Source organism: Triticum dicoccoides, chromosome 2B (genome assembly GCF_002162155.2).
Source record: "Triticum dicoccoides isolate Atlit2015 ecotype Zavitan chromosome 2B, WEW_v2.0, whole genome shotgun sequence".
NCBI lineage: Eukaryota > Viridiplantae > Streptophyta > Magnoliopsida > Poales > Poaceae > Triticum > Triticum dicoccoides.
In genome coordinates, this window is record NC_041383.1 from 390,846,194 (window position 1) to 390,852,663 (window position 6,470).

Below are 6,470 nucleotides of genomic sequence, written 5' to 3' on the forward strand. Positions count from 1 at the left end.
CTTTATCTCCCGATTGGGAGAAAAGGCACTACCTCTTTATCGCCTTCTTCGACGCATCAAACACTTCGAGTGGACAGACGCGGCCACGGCCGGACTAGAAGAAATAAAGGCCCTCTTGGCCAGCAATCCAATCCTGGCCGCGCCAAATATCACCGAAACGATGCTGTTATATATAGCCGCAACACACCAGGTTGTAAGCGAATGCTCATCGTCGAACGAGAGACGGACGAACATAAGTTCCCGCTTCAAAAGCCGGTATACTACGTATCCACTGTCCTCACTCCATGCAAGTCACGATACCCACATTATCAAAAGATAGCATACGTGGTCTTCATGGCATCCCGGAAACTACGACACTACTTTCAAGAGTGTTCAATGATGGTGGCCTCTGAAGTACCACCCAACGATATAATAAATAACCGTGATGCCACATGCCGGATTGCTAAATGGGCTATCGAGCTCCTCCTGTTCGACATAATATACAAACCACGGTGAGCCATTAAGCGGCAAGTACTGGCTGACTTGGTCGCCGAATGGACAGAAGCCAAACTCCCTAAAGAGTACAACACATACTCCAATTGGATGATGCACTTTGACGGCTCTAAGATGCTGGCTGGTCTGGGGGCAGGCTTAGTCCTGACTTCCCCCACTGGAGATATAGTCCAATACGTACTCCAAATATTATACACAGACTCCAACAATGCAGCTGAATATGAGGCTCTGTTGCATGGTCTTCGGATGGCAGTCTCCATGGGCATTCAACGCCTAGAAGTGTGTGGGGATTCGAACCTCGCAATATCTCAAATAAATGGAGACTTTGACGCCAAGGACCCAAAAATGGCGGCTTACCGTAATGCCGTCCTCAAAATGTCAGCTCGGTTCGAGGGGCTCGAATTCCACCATGTGGTCCGAGAAAACAATCAAGCGGCGGATATCCTCGCCCGCATCGGCGCTAAGCGTGACCCCGTCCCACCTAATATCTTCTTGGAAAGGCTGTTCAAGCCATCCGTGGTGTGGGAAGGGGATACCGGCAATACCAATCCGGATCTGAACACAACCCCAGACCCCGAACACTCTAACATAATCGGAGGCTCCGCCACCGAAATAACACCTTCGGCCCATGTGATTATGGCTGTCATCGTCCCGTGGACAGAACCCTTCTTAGCCTACCTAAATAGGCAAGAACTCCCTGAGGACCAAAATGAGGCACGTTGCATTGTGCGGCGCTCTAAAGCCTACAAGGTCCATGAGGGAGAGCTTTATAAGAAAAGCGCGACCGGAGTGCTCCAAAGGTGCATCTCCGAAGAGGAAGGGCGGTAGCTCTTGGCCGAAATTCATGCCGGACTCGGCGGCCACCACGCCGCAGCTCAGGCCCTTGTAAACAAGGCCTTCTGTACAGGTTTCTACTGGTCAACATCTCGAGCAGACGCACAAGACCTCGTCCAACATTGCGTCGGTTGCCAGTTTTTTGCAAATCAAAGCCATATGCCACCTACCGCTCTCCAAAGAATCCCCATAACTTGGCCCTGTGCGATCTGGGGGCTCGATATGGTTGGACCCCTTAAAGGAGGAAGCCATAAAAAAAATACTTGTTGGTCATGGTGGATAAATTCACCAAATGGATAGAAGCCAAACCAGTTAAAACGGCTGAATCCGGACCAGTGATAGACTTCATATCAGGGATTGTACACCGTTATGGTGTCCTCCACAGCAGCATCACCGATAACGGCTCCAACTTCCTGGCCGACGAGGTGAAAACTTGGTGCAGCAACATAGGCATTAAGCTCGATTATGCCTCCGTCTATCACCCCCAAACGAACGGTCAAGTCGAACAAGCGAACGATCTTATTATGAGCGGCATCAAACACAGACTAGTGCGATCCCTGAAGGAATCAGATACGCACTGGATCGAGGAGCTCGACTCCGTACTATGGGGGCTGCGGACCACACCGAATCGCACTACCAGATACACACCATTTTTTATGGTGTACGGCGTATAGGCGGTATTGCCCTACAATATCATTCATGACTCACCTCGAGTGCGCCTGTATGAAGATAAAGAAGCCAAGCTTGATCGGCAGGACAGTTTAGATGTCCTAGAGGTGGAGCGCGATGTCGCGAAAGCCTGTTCCGCATTCTATTAGCAACAGCCTCGCAGGTATCAAAGCAGAGAAGTATGGGCCAAAACTTATAACGTTGGCAAACTCATTCTACGCCCACCGAGAAGAAAAAGGACAAGCACAAGCCCAAGTGGGAGGGTCCCTTCATCATTGATAAAGTTCTCACCGGAGGGGCGTATCGTCTGCGTGATGCATCTGATAATACTCGAGCCAAACCCATGGAACGCGGCTAGACGCCGAAGATTCTAAGCCTAGTGCCGAACTAAGTGTTTGTCTCCTTACCTCCGCCTTTCTTTTTCACGTTATATCATCCTTTTATTTTTCTTTCTTTCTTTTTATGGCCTTATAGGCTTCAAGTGTGTCTTAACTACACGATCTTGACGCGCTATGTGCGCTCATTATACCTGGGGACTTCTTATACAGAAGCTTAATATAATTATCTTCCGGGCTTTATGCCCACCACATATGTGTCACTTTTCCATATGTACCTTTTTTGCCATTATATGAATCGATATGACTTAAGTTTTGGCCAAGCTGGGTTGCCTGGCTCCTATGTTTATGCCCTACATTCCCGTTAGTTCGGCTAGGGCATAAGGGGAGCACCTCTGCGATTGTTACTGCCGGGTCAGCCGGATGTGTACCTCAGACTAGGTGAAGCCGAAAGCTAGCGTTCTTAAGAGAATATTCGGTCGGTGAACAAAAGATGTTTCTTACCTATTACAATACATGCCCCCAGATGTTTATATCATGCGCCTCTTTTCGCAGTTCGTACACGCACATTAACGCATGTGTGCCCAGGGAAAGGAACCCTTAATGGAACTATTCTCCCTGGAAGATGTTTCTTACTATCCATGTAATATAACATAGCTAGTTGGGTACTTGTCTGTTCAAGCACTTATGACCCCTACGCCTGGTTTCCACGCGTACCCTGGTTTACATAACTGAGCGGGTATTCGGATACACTCCGGACTATCGGGTCCAGAGGCTGAAGCGAAAAGGTCCGCCATGACAAATGAATTAAAATCCGGCTAGGGACAAAATATGTCATTTGAAGTACACAGTCACTTAGACTGACTAAAGTCTTCTTCTATACCATCCAACAGGCTGTCTAACCTACAATCCTGTTGGGAATACTTTGCGGCTAATCCTACGTGGTCATATACCAGACTAACGGGGATCTCTTTCCCATCTGACCCTACAGGTCCGACCTCAGCCATGTGATTAGGGTCAACCTTGGTGTACCGCATTTTCACCATGGCCCAGGCTTCCCTTGCACCTTGACGGCAGGCTGATATCTTCCATAATCAGAAGCGCCACCGCGCTCCCTTGAGCATTTCTACAAGCTCCCTCATGCCTCCGGGCAGGGAGGCGGAGGGGCACAAGGCCTGGGCAATACCCTGCATCACCTGCCAAACTTGTTTGTGCAGTTGCGAGAGCTCTTGCAGTAGATCGCCTACGGATCCGGGCATCTCCTCTTCTGGACGACCTGTCAACATACCTATAGACATAACTTTGTTAGCCCGCTACTTCGCAGAACTGTATAAATGTTCGTTCGAGCACTTACTAAAAATGCCGCGTCGAAGCCTCTTATTCTCCTTCACGGAGTCTGCAAGCTGGGCCGGAACATCTCCAAGTTCAACGCCCAACCGGGTATGGGCATCCTGGAGATCATTTCGTGTGGTTTCATAATTTGCAACTTTCATCTATTTGCATTAATTTGCATTTATGCCATGCTAAGATGGTTTATTTCATAACTAAATAACCGTAGTTCCGAATTAAATGAACTTTATATGTAAATGGGCTAGAAAAATGTATAGATTAACATGGTGCACTTTATTTTCTGTTTAATAACTCTGAAATTATGTTATAGGCAGAATAGTACCAAATTTGAAAATTGCATATGAGGATTTTCCAGAATTGTTATGTGTTGTTTCCGGCCTCATTTAAACTTGCTTGAATGTGGGGTTCTTTTGTGCATCACCTCTTGCCATGTTAATAAACATTTAAACTTGATGAGTAGCATAAACGAGAGTGAACTAAATAACTAATGTGGTGTTTCGTCAATATGCAACCCGTTGCATATTGAGCTCCACTTAATTTATAGTATTGTTTGTTGCACTTTGACATGCCATGACTCATTAAACTGAACATGCATCATACTTGCTTGCGCATCATGCCATGTTTTTGTGATGGTTGTTTACCATTGTTGCTTCTTCTCGGTTGTGCTTCTTCTTGATAGTTCTGGTTATGATGCGATTGTGAGGATCCATTCGACTATGTTGGTTTGTCTACTTCATGGATTCGGTGTTCTTCCTAGCAGGATTTCAAGCAAGATGACCATTACCTTGGATATCAGTACTATCTTTGCTTTGCTAGTTGTCTCGACGCTATCGCTATGTCGCGCTACCTACCACTTGTTTATCAAGCCTCCCAAATTGCCATGATGAGCCTCTAACCCTTTTTCACCTTCCCAGCAAACCATTGTTTGTCTATGTTACCGCTTTGTTCAGCCCCTCTTATAGCGTTGCTAGTTGCAGCTGCAGTTTCAGGTTGTTCCATGTTGGGACATGGATATCATGGGATATCACAATATCTCCTATTTAATTAATGCATCTATATACTTGGTAAAGGGTGGAAGGCTCGGCCTTTTGCTTGGTGTTTTGTTCCACTCTTGCCGCCCTAGTTTTCGTCATACCGGTGTTATGTTCCTTGACGGGCGCTCCTAACACATGTGGGTGTATGGGAATCCCCTGTCCATTCGCTTAGGTTTAAACTCCTCCAGCAAGGTCCAACTTGGTTTTAATTTGCCTAATAACAACTAAAACTTGCATAGGGACCTACCGGCCCCCGTGGATAATTAATCAACAAACTGGGCCAGTGCTCCTCATGAGTGTTGGTCCACCTACCTAGCAGTCGGCGGTGCCGCCTTGGGGCAACTCAATGGTATTTTGTTTATCGTCCACTTTGCATAGACGGCGTTGTCTTGAGAACGAGATGATCGCGGCTCCTATCGGGGTGACGACACACCGGGTGGTCTTGCTGGTTTAGTTTTGCCTTCGCTGAGTAGCTTGTCCACCGGAATTCCTTATCGTAAGCATCATATTCTTCATGGTGTGAGGATGTTCCATCGGATGCGCGTGGAATTTATAATGGACCACTTGGAGCACCCCTGCAGGGTTAAATCTTTTCGGAAGCCGTGCCCGCGGTTATGTGGCAGATTGAAAATTTATAATATCTGGTGGTAAAGAACTTGACACTAAACCGAATTAAAATACACGAACCATGTGTGGAACTGTGACCGTCTCTTTTCTAGGGAGTTCGGGAAGAGAACACGGTGGGGTTATGTTTGACTCGTAAGTAGTTCAGGATCACTTATTGATCATTACTACTTGCGATAGTTATGTGTAGTCACTCTTCTTATTCTTGTGCTTGTAAGTTAGCCAACATACAATGCTTAGTGCTGCTGCAACCTCAGCACATGCCCATTTCATACCCATTAAGCTTTGCTAGTCTTGATACCCATGTTAATGGGATTGTTGAGTCCTCGTGGCTCACAGATCACTACAACAACAGATGCAGGTACAGGTAATGCGATGATATGACATGAGAGTGACGCTTGCTTGTTTTGGAGTTCTTCTTCTACTTCTTCTTCTTCTTCTTCTTCGATCGAGGGATAGGTTCCTGGTTGGCAGCCTGGGCTAGCAGGGTGGATGTCGTTCTTGTTTTGTTCATTTGATTTCATCCATAGTCGGATGCTGATCTTTTGTATGATGTTTGTTGTATTCATGTGGCAAATGTATGTCGTTGTTTGTATCCCCATTTGTATTATATATGGTATGATGTAATGATATCCACCTTGCAAAAGCGTCTTCAATATGCGGCTCTATCACTACTGGAATCAGGATCTTTGCCGTCAGCCAGCTCTTTGCCGTCAGCTGGCTGATGGCAAAGAATGTCTTTGCCATCAGCTTGAAAAAAACTGATGGCAAAGGTCATGTTTGCCGTCAGCCAATTCTTTGTCATCTGCCAACGAACGGCAAAGAAGCTTTGCCGTCAGCTGGCAGACGGCAAAGAGTGTGGGTGTCCCACTAGCGAGGACCACCTAACGGACACTTTCTTTGCAGTCTGCCAGCTGACGACAAAGCTTCTTTGCCGTCCGCTAGCAGACGACAAAGAAATGGCCAAACTAACGTCCGTTAGCTAGGCTCTTTGCCGTCTGCTAGTAGACGGCAAAGAACCGTGCCCTAACAAAATGCCAACGAGCCCGCTGACCCATCTCTTTGTCCCCCCCTCTCTCTCTCTCTCTCTTTGTCCCATCCCCGAGCCGCCGCTGCCATGCGCCACCCCCGT